Raw genomic sequence first — 16470 nt, 5'->3', positions numbered from 1 at the left:
GTGTCTCCACAGAGAAAGGTCCCCGATGGATCCCGGCAAAGAATGTGCGGCCTTTCCGTGAATCCTTACAACAATCATCTGGTGAAAACCTCAATCACCCTCAGGACCAGTCTCCCGGACAACAACTTGATGAATTTCCAAGGAAGATCGGGATAACAGAGACTGAATGCGAAAAAACTGCATGAATCAGGGCAGAGAAACACTTGTCGTTGGAATCACAATGTGCTTTATGTAAATCTTGTGAACCTTGAGTTTTGTGCAAATGTTATACATGTGAAAAGGAGTGGTGGCGCCGAGCAACTCTTGCCAGGCGATGGTGTGAAGACTGTTTAGAAAAGGAGATTGATGTGGTAAAACTTTTACTTGTTACAGGGCATGAATCATTAAGGAATGACCGATATCTATGTGAGTATATAAATTGGGCTAATCTAGTGGGAAAGAGGGCACGAGAGACTGTAATCTGTAATTTAGAGTGTAGCAGGACAAACCTAGTACCCGCCATATGGGCCGTCCTTAAACAAGACTGGAATCAAACGAAAGAAAGATGCAAAAGACGGTTTGCTTGGAAGCTAGAAAGGGGCAAAAAGTTGTTCCTCGATTAGTAGTTTTTATCATGATTATGGCAGGGAACACGCAAAATTACCCATTCCTGCCTGCACTACCCAAGGTCAATATATGGGTGACACTAGCAAATCTCACAGGACAAGATACGTTGTGTCTTGCCACTGCCTCTCCTAATAATCCATTCTCTACGTGTCTTGTGGGATTGCCGCTAGATGAGTGGCCAATACCCAAGAATCTCCTGGGAACCCTCTTTCAAAATAGCAGATCCAGGAATGTCACCGATTGCTGGAACTTGTGGACTCCACATCTCCCACTAGCCACCCTAGAGCCACAGGAGATTGAACTCCTCGGATCAGTAAAAATGGATTTTTGTGTCAGGTTTAATTATACAGGGAAAAATCAGTCCAAGGTATGGGACGTTTCCCCTGTCCACCCCGTCTTTAAAAACGCTACTATTTGGTGTAATTATACAGCAACAAATTTGTCCAAGTCTAGCAATACTCCCCTTCTATTACCGCCAGGAATATTTTTTATCTGTGGAGACAGGGCATGGCCCATGATCCCCTCCCATATAAAAGGAGGACCATGTAGTCTTGGACGTCTGTCTGTTTTAACCCCTAATACGTCCATGATTTTACAACATCGCTTTTCTCACAGGGCAAGACGAGGTATCCATGCATATACCCCCGAGTGTGATGATAATGCTGAGTTTTGGTCTTTTGGCCAACGCTTTACTGCTTCTCTTTTGATACCCGGAGATGCAGCTGCAAAAGCATTAGCAACCCTAGATAAACTTGGCTGCTGGCTTGCAAAACAAACGCTACCAGCAGTGCTCTTTCTGGACTTTTATTAGATGTAGATAGTGTACGACATGCTACCTTGCAAAATAGAGCTACAATAGATTTTTTGCTTTTGGCACAGGGACATGGTTGTGAAGATTTTGAAGGCACGTGTTGTATGAATCTTTCTGATCACTCGGAATCTATTCATGCAAGCATTCAACAGCTCAAGGAGGGAGTCTTTAAACTTCGACAAAATGATAGTTGGGACTGGTTAGATAAGCTATTCGCAGGATGGGGGCTGTCAGGATGGTTAAGAAGTCTTATAAAAATGATCATTTATGTTTTAGTGGTTTTTATTCTTTTGTTGTTATTTTTGCCATGTTTGTTGCAATGCTTACAAGGATTAATAACACGTTCTGTGAAGAGAATTTTTATTGTGCAACAGGAAGGGGGAGATGTAGGACAGGATCTGCCTGGCTTCAAGAAAGCCCCCAGTACAGACCAGTTGATAAAACAGGACGTGCTGGAACTTGTTGGACGGAGACCCTGGGAGGAGTAAGATAAGGTTTTTGTTTAGAAAGGAATAGAGACTACTGGCTCTGTGCGGATGAGCATGGGCGTCTGCGGTTGCGAGGCAGTGGCCTTGATGAGAGGAGCTGCTGCAGTTGCTGAAAGCAAGTAGATAAGAGAAACTGTTGCTGTTGCTAAAGCAAGTAGATGCTTAAAAAAGGCTCATTTGTATTAACCAATCTGTGATTGCCTAGTTTAGGGTAAAAACCAATCGGTTTGAAACACGCCTCTTGTAACCACTATAAAAATGTGTTTTAAACGCAATAAATTGGACACTTGCTTGCATCAGGCTATCGTCCCGTCTCTTATTCGCGGCAATGGATGAACTTTCTTGATACTAAAATTACTCAAATCTCCCCTCTACATTAGAATCCAGTAGCTTCTGAGTTATGAAATAGTATGCTGTGACTTTTTTTTAATTTATATTTTATTTTTACCTGCTTTATACTTCCCTCCTTGATTTTTTACCATCTCTAATATAGGAAATGAGAAGCTAATACAGTCAAAGGAAGAGAATTCCTTTTTTTTTTAAAAAAAAGAGATCTTGACTTTACTTTCTTGTGGTCTTCAAAACACATATCAGTCAGTGGGCTTTTCTTCTCTGTTTTGTCCTTTATCTCTGTTCAAGTAGAAAGCCATTGCAAAGCAGATCTTACTGCTTCACCAAAAATGAGAATGAGAACTCTTTTTTTTCACTGAGAAGCTCAGAGGTCCATTCCAGTTTTTCTTAGTAGTAGCAGAAGTGTTTCTGACAAATGAAACATGTGAGTTATTACTAGCTGCTTTAATCTAGCAACTGTTTCACTCCTTTCATCAGTTTGGGGTAGCTGTGGTGACAATCACACTCAAAACACTTCTCATCATTTGCTATTAACTAGTCAGCCTTACACAGAAAGAGAGAGTACTAGGGTCCAGAGAATCTCTTGGGGGAAAGAAAGAGGAAAAATAAAAAAGCAGAAGAACAAGAAAGAAATATTCAAACAGTTGCAGACCATTAAACCTTAAACTGAGCTGGCTGGAACAAAATTTATATTGACCTTTGTTGATGTTACTGGAACCTGTGGCTCTACTTCCTTGATCAGGATCCTTCACAACAAAAAGTTTGCAGTAACACAGGAAGTTTAGAAAATTAATGATAAAAAGTCATTGAACTATATCTTCTTGATTTATGTGACCCTTTGCACCAACTATATACAAGCCTTTAACTACATTTTTTTAAAACTATTTCAGTCTTTGTGGCACCGAAGAAGACATCAGCTTTATGCAATAGAATTTTAGGCTTATAGGTTTTTTTTTTTTTTTTTTAAGACACCCCAGAAATGAATGCATTAATTCCTGAAGAGCTGGAGAAGTACTTAACTGTGTGCTTGAAATCTGATATGGATTTATGGAAGGGTCCTACCTTAAGGTGTGTTCCTAAATTGAGACATTATGGATTTTAGAGGCCAAACAGGACAATGTTCTTGGTGCTTTTCTTTAATTACCCAAACATAGAATTAGTTCTTGTTTGCCAGAAGACGTGTAGAAAGGCATTGGAGGCCCTGAATACAATTCCAGGCCAAAATATAATTCTGGGCAAAATGCATTACATGATCCTATCTGGATGCCTTTGCAAAATTCTAATGGGAATTCAAAAACCAGAATGAAGATAAATGCAGTTACAATTTATTCTAATTGTAGGAGGATTTTTCCCTTAGTTTCTGGTTAGGTTAAAGAAAACCCTAACCTAAACTTACCACCAGTTGCTTACACATTGGTCTGTTTGCCTACAGTAAGTCATATCTATTATATGATTATGCTGCAAATCCAAAGACAAAGTTTTTAACAGATTTGAAATAGACTTTATTATGCTTCTAGAGCTTTGCTGGCCTGGTTAGAGAAAGGAACAAATTTATGCCAATGTACAACTCTGATTGCACACTGAAAAAACATGGTGATAATATTGTTGGATAGTGAAAAAAAATCTTTCACCTAAAAAAGTTTCCTGAACAGTTAACTGCTTTCAATGCAACCTCATCTCCTTTCTAAAAATTAAAACTTTTGTTTCAATTTGGTTTTCTTTGCTGCAAAATATGATGGCAATTTAGTTCTGAAACATGTACATTTTACGTCAAACAGCTTCTAAGAAATCTCTAAAGTATCTGAAAACTAATTTAACTGTTGTAAATTTAAGTAGTTGTTAAGGGAAAGTAAATATTTTTGCTTTTCTCAATCTCAAACTTGTTTTTTTTCTTTTGGCTTTTGTTCAGCATACTGAAAAATAATTTACTGGAAAATGTCAGTTCAGCAATTAAAAACTGAATCTAGAAAAGTGCAAATAGTGAATAAGCATGCATTTTCTAGTAGCAAGGACTATTAACCCTGTAAAAAAGTTTAGTTAGAGTCATTCCAGGTAGTTCTTTAGTTGATTTATTTCAATCAAGATTTAATAGCTTTCTGAAACTGCCACTGCAACTCAGCCAGAATTTGATGACTTGATGTTGAGATTACTGAAGCTGCTCTCTGCGGTTTGCAGCTAAGAGTATGTGCTTGCTGTATATTCACACAGCCTTACAAATCTCTAGAAGTGTGCAGCCCACAACAGAAATTGAGAATTAGGTTTGGGATAGTTAACACTTATTAATTCAAAGGAAAAACCTGTCCCCTCTAGTAATAGCAAATAATATGGGTTCCTTTTCTCTGAGATCCAGTGACAAATTTCCAGCTAATCTGCAAATCATTTTTCTTAGCTGATCCCACATTGTTTGCAATGTTACCTGGGGCTAGCTTTCAAACTTAGGTGACTTTTCCTGCTTCTCCCTCACCCATAAGCCCAGATGAAAATAAGTAATTTATTTTTAATTTAGATAGCAAATTTAGTTGAAACAAAGGACTGCATATTAAATTCTAAAGCCAAAGTTGACCACCTTGTACCACTTAGACAGCCAGGAAGACAGAACTGTGCTTTTAGTAGAAAGACAGTGTGTGAATTGCTATGCAGCAGGATACTTTAATGCACTTAAGGACTTAAGGTCACCTAACATACAAATGTGTAAGGCCTTCCTTTTCTCTTCCCCTTTTCCTCTTTCCTTCCCTCTTCTGTGTTCCCCCTTTGTTTCCTCCTTTTCTCCCAACTTTCCCTTTTCACTCTTTCTCTCTCTCCTGTCCTCTTTCCCCTTCCTCCCTCACTGAAAACCTCCTTGGACTTTTTTTCTAAAGGCTCAGAATGGCCAAACATACATACTGACCTCTAATTTGCCTTATTTCCTGTTTTAATTGTGTGTCAAAGGTTATACATTGCTATTAGAGCAAGACATGAGCGGCAGCAGAGGTCAGGGACTCTGTGCCTTTCTATTAGAGCCATAAAACCAAAATGGAATGATAATTTCACCTGCTCTAACCTCAATTTTTCCAAGATGTGATAGACACTGACCTTAGTGTTTGACTGCTATTGACTGTGTAAACTGCAGTCACCCTGATTCTGCTTACTAAACAATAAATGTGCCCTTTATGACCAGGACGGGAAATAAAACGATAAAACATACATACAGAGGATTCAAACAAGCAGACTAATGGAGGTGACATAAAACGATAAAATAATGCCTTACTGGGGAGGTCAGGCCCTTTCTTTCACTGGTATGCCCTTACAGTTATTTCTTCTAGTGATTTTCTGTTTCCTCTTTCTAGCAGATTACTCTATATCCATCTCCACATGTTGGGATCCTGGCAATAAATCTTAACTGCTAGAGAAGTCCCATCTATGCCACTTGAAAGGTTTGTGGATCTTACGGGGATTGTATTGTATTTTGTATTAATGTATTTTGGGGAAAGTAGGGAAGGAGTGTTTGATTTTTTAATGAAAATTTTGATGAAATGCAGGAATATTCCTAAAAGCTTTCCTGTTCAAAAAATACAATGAATAAAATAAAGGATCTATCACACCAAAAGTAATTATTTGATATTAGGATATTAAAATATTAGTACCCATTTGTCATGAATGTCTAAGTTGAATTTTGCAGCTGGATCCACATTCCACTCAGATCAGCTGAGATAATTCCTTTTACCTGATCTTTGATTCAGATCCACAATAAGGAAGTTCCAATATGCAGTTATTCACTAGTATATAAATTGAGAATTACTTTTAGCCATATAGGATAGCCGGTGTAAAATAACAAAGCTTACTTCCAAAATCAATAGTAACTGTTGAGAGAGTTTCAAAAGATGCTGAGATTCATTCTTGTTTGAACTTCTACTTCTGCTTTGACAGACACCTTAGAGAAAGGTATTTAGTAGAATGATCCGTTTGTTTTACACATTATCCTGAAGTTTGAGAAACCTTCTAAGATACCATCAGTCACCAATTTTGACTTGTTCTACGTAGAAGTATTTAGCCATCCCTAAGGAATAATTTTGCCGAGACTAAAGATTTTAAATCAGATTATGCAAAACAATACCAGCGACATCTGTAAGGTTTGCCATAGCAACAGTGAGGAACTCCAGTGGGTCAGAAAATAGGACAGTCCTCTTTCATTTCCCATTGATGTCAGTATCCATGGAAACCCCTTTTAATAGTATCTGCATTAGGCAGAGAAAACAGGTAAGCTCTCTTCTAAAGCGGAGTGCATTAAAAGAACACAATCTTTTGCAAGGTCAGCTTTTGAAAGCTTTCAGGAGACCCTTAGCCAAGAAAGCTGGAGAACTGTAAATCCTCAGCTACAATTACATTAGCACTCTCTAACATGGGCAGAGGAAAGTAAAGCCGTTGTTCCCAGCTTAGGATGTTGCAACCCTGAGAACTCACTTCATTCACTAGGAGAATATACCGAAGAGGTTATAACGTGAACTAAGAGGTTAATTAAGAGGAGAATTCAGGGAGGAGAGACTGACAGAAGCACATGCACTGTATGTTTAAAAAAAAAAAAAAGGTAAAAGACTGAATTGCAGGAATGCCATATGGCAAATGCCCATAAACTAAGAATACGTACACAGGAATATTATTCACATGGTAACATTTCAAAATATCTGTAAACTCAGCATTTTATGGATAAATGATTTGGAGGAAATGGTGCTACCTCTCTCTCCCATCTGGGCTATTTGAATGAGAAACAAAAGTTACCAGATTTTTAAATTACCATCATCGTAAGCCATCACTGTCTCCTACTTTTGATTTTCACAATTAAATTAGCATGGACAGGTTTTCCAGTAATAAAACATTACAATTTTATCACTTTGGATTCATTTACAATTAAGAACTCTCACACCCTAAGGTTCAGTCAGGAAGCAATTTCTTATTTTTTTAAGAACAAAGTATTATCTAAAATTTGAAAAAAATGCAGAAAAAAATGGACTAGAATATATCAAGACTGTTAAATTTGAATGCAGTCATCCCATTAAGTTCACTAGATTTGGGACTACATCCCACAGGGTAAATTTTTGTTATATTACAATAAGAAAAGTAATCTTCCATGGCAGATACTACATTTTAGTTAACTGCATAATGTGGCTGTGAATGTAACACTATGACAAACCTTTCCTGGTTTTTTTTCAGACGCACTTGCATGTCACTGATTTATCTCCTAGTCTCTCCTTCCTCACTGAAAGAAAGAAATGATCCAAACTCTCTTAATGATTCAGTAGTTTGTGGCTATGGACAATCTGCCAAGAAAGTAACTTGAGGGCTAATTGATGAAAGGATCATATTATTAGAAAGATCTTGTGGTTTAAATTATAAAAAATTTTATACATATGATTACAAGACAGATTCACAATATATTCAAGGGAAGTCTGACAAGTGCAAATTAAATCTGCCTTGTAAAGCCATGAAAAACATGAGCCATAATAAAATTTAATGACAAAAAAAGGGCACTGCAGAGAAGAATGTACAAATGCTTTCTGTCTGAATGCATGTAACCCAAATATGCAGAACCGTTGAATCACCTAGAACAATTCAGGGCAGCAGGGACAACTGGAGATCACCTAGACACAGCCTCTGCTCCAAGCAGGGCTCGTTCAGGGAGCTGCCTGTTTGATTCTTAAACATCTCTACTGTGGGATCATTCTACAACCTCTCTGGACAACCTACTCCATTATTTAACAACCATTACGGTGTTTATTGTTTTTCTTATCAAGGTTTCCTATGTTCCAACACCCATCTGTAAGAAGGCTGTGTCTTTTCCCATTAGGCAGCTGCAGAGAACAGTGAGGCCTCCCCTTACCCTTCTCTTCCCCACGATGAACCAGACCAGCACCCTCCACCTCCCCTCATACATCCCAGGCTCCAGCCCTGACTGTTGCAGGGACCCTCCACTGGACTCGCTGCTGTACATCAAGACCTTTCCTGTGCCAGGAGCCCTCCGTTCTTGGTGTGGCCTCATCAGTGCTGAGCAGCAGGGCACTGCCTGACCCTGCTACTGCGCCCATGCTGGCAGAAACCTGGGTGTGAGCCTGCACCAGCTTTGCTGCCCAGGAACATTGCTGCCTCCTGGCATCTTGCTGCCCCCCAGTGCCCCAGGACATTTCTGCAGAGCTGCTGTTTTCATCAGTGGCCGTAGCTTTCTCAGTCCAGCACTCCAGGCAATTTCCCACCTACTTTACTATCCTCCTATCCATCCCCTTAAGTTACCAGTCTGGTGAGAAGAGATTACGCTAAAGATTTTGCTCAAATTGACATATGCAGCATATACTGCCCTCTCCTTTTTTGCAGTTCTGGTTAACTCATCACCAAAAGCAATCATGTTTGTTGGGAGGAATTTGACCTCAGTAAACCAATGCTGGCTCTTCCCAGTTACTGCCTTGTCCTTCATGTGTTGAGAAATTGATTCAAACAGTATTTGCTTATTTCTCTTCCAGGAACTGTTGTGAGGACAAATGGCCTGTAGGTTGCCTGGATCCATCCTCTTCTCATTTTTCTTGGAGGTGGGTGCAGTGTTTGCCTTTTTGCTCTCTGGTGCCACAGGCTTCTGCATGTTTAACTGATTTAAGGTGCTCCCTATCTCAATTCTCCCTCCTGTAGGTACTTCCACCCTCCTACCAGCTCCAGTGGATTCCTGGGGAGACCTGAAAAGGCCAGACTCAGCAATTCAGAAGACCATAGTTGTGATTTTGTGTTGTTGAATTCTCTTAGGACCTTAAGCATCACAGTCTCATGGTCACTGCAGCCAAAGCTGTCCTTGATCACTGCATCTTCAATGACTGCTTTCTTGTTTGTGAGTAGAAAGTCCATGATAGCACCACTTCTAGTCTGTTGATTGATCACTTGCATCAGTGAGTTGCATGGAGGTGCCAGAACTCTGAATTACTTGTGCCTGGTTGTATTCCCTTGCGTAAGATATCAGTATCTACCTTTACAGATGGACAGAAATTTTAGACTGGTTGGGTTCCTTGCTGATATGCAGAAGAAATAAAATCCTGACTGTGCCTTAAAACAAGTATAAACTATTGATTTTTTTTTAAAGAATGGAGAAAATACACCCTTATTCTGCTTGTCCTCTTCTATTTGCGCCTAAAGCCTGACTAGTTTGGTAGAACAGATATGGATTAGACATCTTTTAGAAAGAAGCACAAGTTTCTTTTCTTACTTTCATACATAAGTGGTGAATAACTGAGATTTTGATGACCAATATAGCCATTTTTTGGTTTTGAAGCTGTGAATCAGTCAGCCTGGAAAATGTGAATCAATTGACATATACATTCCAGATGCACGTATTCTGGAAAGTTTTGTGGGAAATAAGCATGCATATATGAACGGTGCACTTACTATATGTAAGACAGGAATAGCAAAATACTATTCACATTTCATAGATAGCCTGGGCAGGTAGATGATGCTTGTTGCTCTTTGTTCTAGCCAGACAGCTTTTGGAAAATGGCTGAAGTAATAAATGAAATTTTAAGATATACTTGTGTGTGTATGTGCATTCCTGTGCTTGGTTGTGCTCAAGGTCAGAATAGAAGATCTAAGGTTACTACTCACCTTTAAAAGTCTTTGTCTGAATTTGTCTTTCTGACCAAGTTCAAGTAAAGAAAGGGACTTGTCTCCCTAGGCAAGGAGAACTGTCTTTCTTTATACCCACAGGGTGTGGATTTTACTTTATTTTTACTCATTGTGCAAGGTCACTTATGAATCTTTTGACTTTTAAAATAAAAATACAAGGGCAAAACCACATCACTCACTTCAAGAAGTCATTCACTAAATTGCAGTGCAAGCCTGCCTTTTAGAGTTCTTTTGATCATACTTTTATTTCTCTGGTGCAACAAGTTCCGGAGAAATAGTTTTACTGAAAGGACAGGCATTGCAGTATTGCAAAAAAAACATGTGAAATATTCACCAAGAACTCCTTTTGGCTATACAAATGTTCATACTTTCCTATGGCTGCTTTGCTAAAGGCTAATTTAGTTGTCCTTACATCATGAACTGTTATTGTGCTATCTCAAATCTGAATATCATGCTAGCAATCAAAACAACTGGTTGTTCTTCATATTAGAGTAGCACTGAAAAAGCTCGTGCGGGAAGGAATTTGTCCAGGAGAAGACAACAATTTTAACAATTGATAGTTGAAAAGTTAAAAACCTAAGTGAAAAACTCTATTCCTTCCCATCATTATTCTCTACAGCAGCTTGATTCAAGGAGCCTTTGTGGAGAAGGTGGTATGCTTGTTAGGGTCTGTTGGGTTTGCATGGAACACTGTGTTGGCTACGAGTGTGTGCACAGTCAAAGAAAATACATGTGAAGGAATAATGTTTTCATGTAAAAATACACTTTTACCCTCAGATAGCAAGCTCAAAATCAGAGACTTTTGGGAGATCCAGGCAATAAGGCCAAAAGGCCTACACGGGGAAGGTATCTGGGGCTTAGTAAAGAAGGCTAAGAAGACAAGAGCTTCTAGGCTTAAATTATCCACATATCACCTGCATTGACAGAAACACCTATTGCTGCTAAGTGAAAGTCCTGTAGTTATTTTCATATGGGAAATATTTTCTTTGCATGTGAAAATGCTGTCTTCATCCCCAAGTTGTGGAAAAGGAACACATTTTTTACACATTCCCAAGCTGTGGAAAAGGAACACATTTTTTTACAAAACTTGTATAGATATGCCTTTTTTTGTCATCTTCCAGGCTGCCCACAAAACGCCTGTCCCAGAATACCTAAAATATATGTTTTATTTCCTTTTCCAGCATTTCTTTAGCAAAAACATGTATTGTTGTAATAACAAAAATTGTCCTCAACTTAATATAAGACATTTCCCTTAGATGCATGTTTTTGAGAACAAAGGCCAAGTCCATGTCCATGGTTGCTCACCAAGTGCCTTTATATGGATCTGTGAGCTGCAAGAGCATCTGATAAGTGGAATTTTCATGTGTAAGGGACCATTTATATTACATGTTTTATAAGAGCTGTGGCAATTTTTCCAGTTATCATTATCAAAGCAGACAATCATGACGGTAAATGATCATAAGTGTAGATCAGAGATATTTTAGTGGCACAATGTTATCTCCGGGCACATGGTATTTGAAGACATCTGTCCTGTTCGATGATTACCAGTGTTCAAGTACCAGTGCAGTCAAGGGCAGGTGTAGCAGTGTGTCTTAACATACATAACAGCAGCTCATTTCAAAGGAGACAGTGTTTAGAATTACCTAGTATTGACTGTTCAATATTACTTGCTGACACTCAGCTATTGCTAACATGCTTTTGTAGCTTCTCTGGATTGATGGAAATTTGTATATAATAGGTTTTATTAAATCTAAGAAGCTGTGGCATTCTCACTTTGTAAAACTCCTTGAGGGGGTGTTCACTACACAAATAAAACTTTATTGTTAGTATTGTGCAACAAAAGAGGTAGTGGAGAAACGGCTGTTGTTTTATTCCTCTCCTTGTGCCTGGTTAAGAGATATCCCATCCTCTATAGCAAGTTTGTCATGACTTCTGTTAACATTTTGGTTTTCTGTACACAAAAAGGCACAAACAAGTGCTGTTATGTGATATCTAAACTGTTTAAGTTCTGATCTGCTTCCTACTCAAGTACCTTTCCTAACCTAATAATCTGCACTGCCTTCTTCAGATTTTTGTTCTTGATGTTTTTTTGCTTGCTCATTAGAGCTGCTACTACACTCCTTAATCTTCCACTCCATTTCCATACAGAGAGGAACTTTCCTCACACTTCTGTCTGTCCAAGAGATCCTCTACAGAGTTTAACCTTACTTGGATTTCAGTTGAGCCAGGGTCTGCCACTAGTCCTTATCTGTGGCTTAAGCTTTCCAGTAATCCCATAGTACAAGAGATGATAATGCTCTTCTCCCCCAAGATGCGTTATCTCCTTGCACAGCACTGTGCCTCCTCATCTTCCAGTTTACAGCATAAATGGCTAGGAGTATGTCCGTTACATACCACAGTATGGCTGAGCAAAGTCAAGCAAGATTATTTAAACCAGTTTTGTCTGTCTGTGCCTGTCAGTGTCATTTTAATTATAACAGTACTAGAATAAAGGAAAGGTACATCAGCAAATGTCATATTAATTCCACTAGTTCTCTGCCTACCTTCTTGCCTGTGTAATTGCGAACTTCTTAACTGGGCTCAACAAGGAAATTTGCCATCATTTAGGACTGTCTATATAATATTTAGCCTAGAGAAGCGGAGGCTGAAGGGAGACCTTATCACTGCATACAACTACCTGAAAGGAGGTTGTAGCAAGGTGGGAATTGGTCTCTTTTCCCTGGTAATATGTGATAGAATGAGAGGGAATGGCATCAAGTTACACCAGGGGACGTTCAGATTAGATATTAGGAAAAATGTCTTCACCAAAGGGGTCATTGAGCACAGGAACAGGCTGCCAAGGGAAGTGGTTGAATCACCATCCCTGGACTTATTTAAAAGATGGGTAGATGAAGTGCTCAGGGATATGGTTAGTTGTGGACAGATATGGTTGGACTCAATGATCTCAAAGGTCATTCCCAACTATATGATTCTATGATTATAAAGAATAAGCAAGCACGCGGAATAGCGAAGGGGGATAAGGACAGAAGGGGAAGGTGGACAGCTGTAGAGTAAGGCAGATCTGAGCAGGTCCTTAACTAAATTTTCCTGAACTGAAAAAATACCCAGGATCTGGTTAGGTCTGAATACAGGCAGAAATCTGTATTGGCATACTGTTTAAAAGTGTTCAGCTATCTCTAATAATAACACTAGGCTTTTTCAGTCCCTCTACTATTATATTCCTATCAGAGATTACTTTGTCATTTATATTCATTTAGAAGAACATGTTCTATAATAATACATCCAACTGAACTGACTAAATATGACTTTCTGGCACTGTGGCACACTTCTTGTCATTCCATATCTTATAGGAACAGGCTGTCACTACATCGTGAAATCTTTCATATCATGTCAATACTAAACCCATGGTTATGGTTATCATAGAATGCCAGGTTCGAAGGGACCTCAAGGATCATTTGGTCCAACATTAACTCTTGCTGATAAAAACAGAATCTGATTTTGTAATGTTGCTCAGCACCACATTAAACTTGTATTGGAATATCAGCACAAACAATAACTAACAGAGCCAAATATCATACAATGTGACAGCAGGGCGCAGCAGAAAAATGAGTCAATTGAGTAGAAATATGTTTAAGGGCTAACCTTGTTGTATGGAAACAGATATTCCATTAAAGGTTATCTCTAAAGGAAGGCTTTGCTGTTGTTTTTTTTTAAAATTATTTGTTTTTATTCTTGTTTTATTTCATGCCTAAATATACTTTAATTTGTAACAATGAAGAATTAATGTTTACTTAACCATTTTGGGCATTCAAAGTTTCCATTAATAAGTTTATATTCCACTTAGGACTTAGACATTGCAGCTTAATGGAATATGGGCCTTCTATGTGCATTTTTCCTGTGGTCCAGGAAAAGTTTAGCATTTATGGCTTATTTTGTGGTTTCCAGGAGATCCATCTGTTCCTTGCAACATTAGGTATTGTTACAGAAAATAGCACCTATAGCTATTCTTAAAGAGAGGAATAGTTGAACAAAACAGAAAATTTTAAAATCATAATTTGTTCTTATGCTTTGTAGCAACATTTTCTTACTCATTTGACACTAAATTGCCAGGTCTTCTGTGGGAATATTTGTATGGGAAAATTTATTAGCAAAAATGAAGTGTGAAACAACGATACAGATGTTCCTTGTAGATGTGCAGGAGAAAGCATGTACTTCAACCTGCCCAAAACCAGGACCTTTGTAAAACTCAAAGTCACGGTTACCTTTACAGAGCTCTCCTAAACGAAGGGGGGGGGAGGGGGGTGAGGGGGGTGAGGGCAGGGGAGGGGAAGGAGAGGGGAGGGGAAGGGGAGGGGAGGGGGAGGGGAGGGGGAGGGGGAGGGGAAGGGGGAGGGGAAGGGGAAGGGGGAGGGGAAGGGGAAGGGGAAGGGGAAGGGGAAGGGGAAGGGGAAGGGGAAGGGGAAGGGGAAGGGGAAGGGGAAGGGAAGGGGGAGGGGGAGGGGGAGGGGAAGGGGAAGGGGAAGGGGAAGGGGAAGGGGAAGGGGAAGGGGAAGGGGAAGGGGAAGGGGAAGGGGAAGGGGAAGGGGAAGGGGAAGGGGAAGGGGAAGGGGAGGGGGAGGGAAGGAGAGGGGAAGGGGAGGGGAGGGGGAGGGAAGGAGAGGGGAAGGGGAGGGGAGGGGAGGGGAGGGGAGGGGAGGGGAGGGGAGGGGAGGGGAGGAGAGGGGAGGGGAGGGGAGGGGAGGGGAGGGGAGGGGAGGGGAGGGGAAGGGAAGGGGAGGGAACAGAGAATTTTGCTTGTTTTACATATGAGGGCAGAAAACCACCCCAGACAAACAGTAGTATAAGGTAATTGCAGTCAATTGAATCCATGGTACTTTTAAAATCAGTTTTGCCTTTATATTAGTGTTAAATACTTCTGTTCCTGGATTACTGTGTTAAAGGATGAGCATCTTCCCTGTTCATAGATCAAAGTAATATTCTGTTGTCCCCTAAATCCCATCATTTTTGGTAATTTCTAGAAAATGGTATTGGACACTTTCATGTGCAATATCTTAAGAAAATTAAGGTGCTGTTGTGGCATGCTAACAAAAAAACATAACTTTTTCACTGAAAAGAGTTAAAAGAAAACCAAATAGATTGATGAGCTAAGTCTATTCACCTTAGATCTATTCTTTATTGAACAGATGAAAACAATATGTAGTAGGTTCTGCTGCTTTTAAATAGGACAGGAATCTCTTAGCCATCAAATTTCTATGTTTAATGAAACTCGTCCATGTACTGAAGAATCATGCTGATTTCTACCAATTTATTTCTAATTTATAGACATTTTTAATTACATCCAGAGACTCTTTTTTATACTAACATTAAAAAATATTGTTAAAATTAAATTAGCAGAATTTTTACCTGTTCTGTTCAAACCACAGATGCTAGATTTGATATTATTTCTTATACTGAGATTGAAATTCTATTTTAATATGCAGAACTACAGTCTAGGGAGTAATAAAATGCATAGTGTTTTCATTAGATGATGGCTGTGTACCTCTAGTTAACAGGAAAGCTGATTCATCAAATAGTAGTGATCAAGCAACTGAGTCCTAAAAGGGAAATTGACCACAAAAAGGAGAAAAGTATGTGCTGGTTCTGCAGTATATAATTGCTTGCTTTGGGTTAAGCTCTAATTCTGGCAATAAAGCTTTTCATTAAAAGTAGAGCCATTTGTTACAGGTCAAGGCAATGACAAGGTTGAAGCATGTATTTTTATTCCATTTACAGGCTATTAGTTATGCGATTTTAAGGGTTGGTTTCTAAGTGATGACTCAGTCTAGTGTTTCTCTTGATGCCTACATAATTTATGGGCTAGATTTGTTTGAATAGTATATTGCTTCTAAAAATGTAGCAAGTGGACTAAAAAAAAATCAAGTAAAGTCTGCAGAAAACTGCAGGTGCAAAATTATTCCTGCGTATAGAGGGCAGTATTTTAAAATATTTTAAATATGAATTTGGTAATTTTTTTAATCTTGATTTGACACTTACAGGACCTACTGGAGCTAACTGGTTTGGCAAAATGTTGCGCTTTTTTTTTTTATATTTTTTAATTTTCATACAACATTTCTGCTACTACTCTAGCATTATTTTTGCTTTCTTTTGTTTTACCAGCCTCAAAACTTGCAGTGAACCAGTAAAAGCCTCTAAGGGCTCTTTGTGGATGGGGTTTAAGTCACTTTGGAGCACATTTTCCATCTGCTTATGCTGTTCCTAAGTCAGTAAAGAGCCTTCATTGTCTTCTCTTTTTCCACCAGATGCCATAACAATAGCATTAATAAATTAAAATCTGACAAGTACAATGAATAATGTAAACAACTATGTGTGCACAAATACCAAGTTAACACCTATTTCAGAGAATTGAACAAGTGGTGCCAGGGACTTGAAAAAAAGAAAATATTTAGGTGTAAGTAACTTAATATAAGATTGAAAAGTAGTGTAGAGTTAAGCAAATAGCCATCAAAACGCTAGCATGAGGCATTGAAGTGATTTATAAACTGGCAAAGGGAGCTGGAAAGTCCATTTTTTTGCCTGTAGGACACT

This window comes from Phaenicophaeus curvirostris, chromosome Z, assembly GCF_032191515.1.
Source record: "Phaenicophaeus curvirostris isolate KB17595 chromosome Z, BPBGC_Pcur_1.0, whole genome shotgun sequence".
Classification (NCBI taxonomy): domain Eukaryota; kingdom Metazoa; phylum Chordata; class Aves; order Cuculiformes; family Cuculidae; genus Phaenicophaeus; species Phaenicophaeus curvirostris.
The sequence above is the reverse complement of the archived record's forward strand: the minus strand, read 5'-3'. Positions refer to the sequence as shown.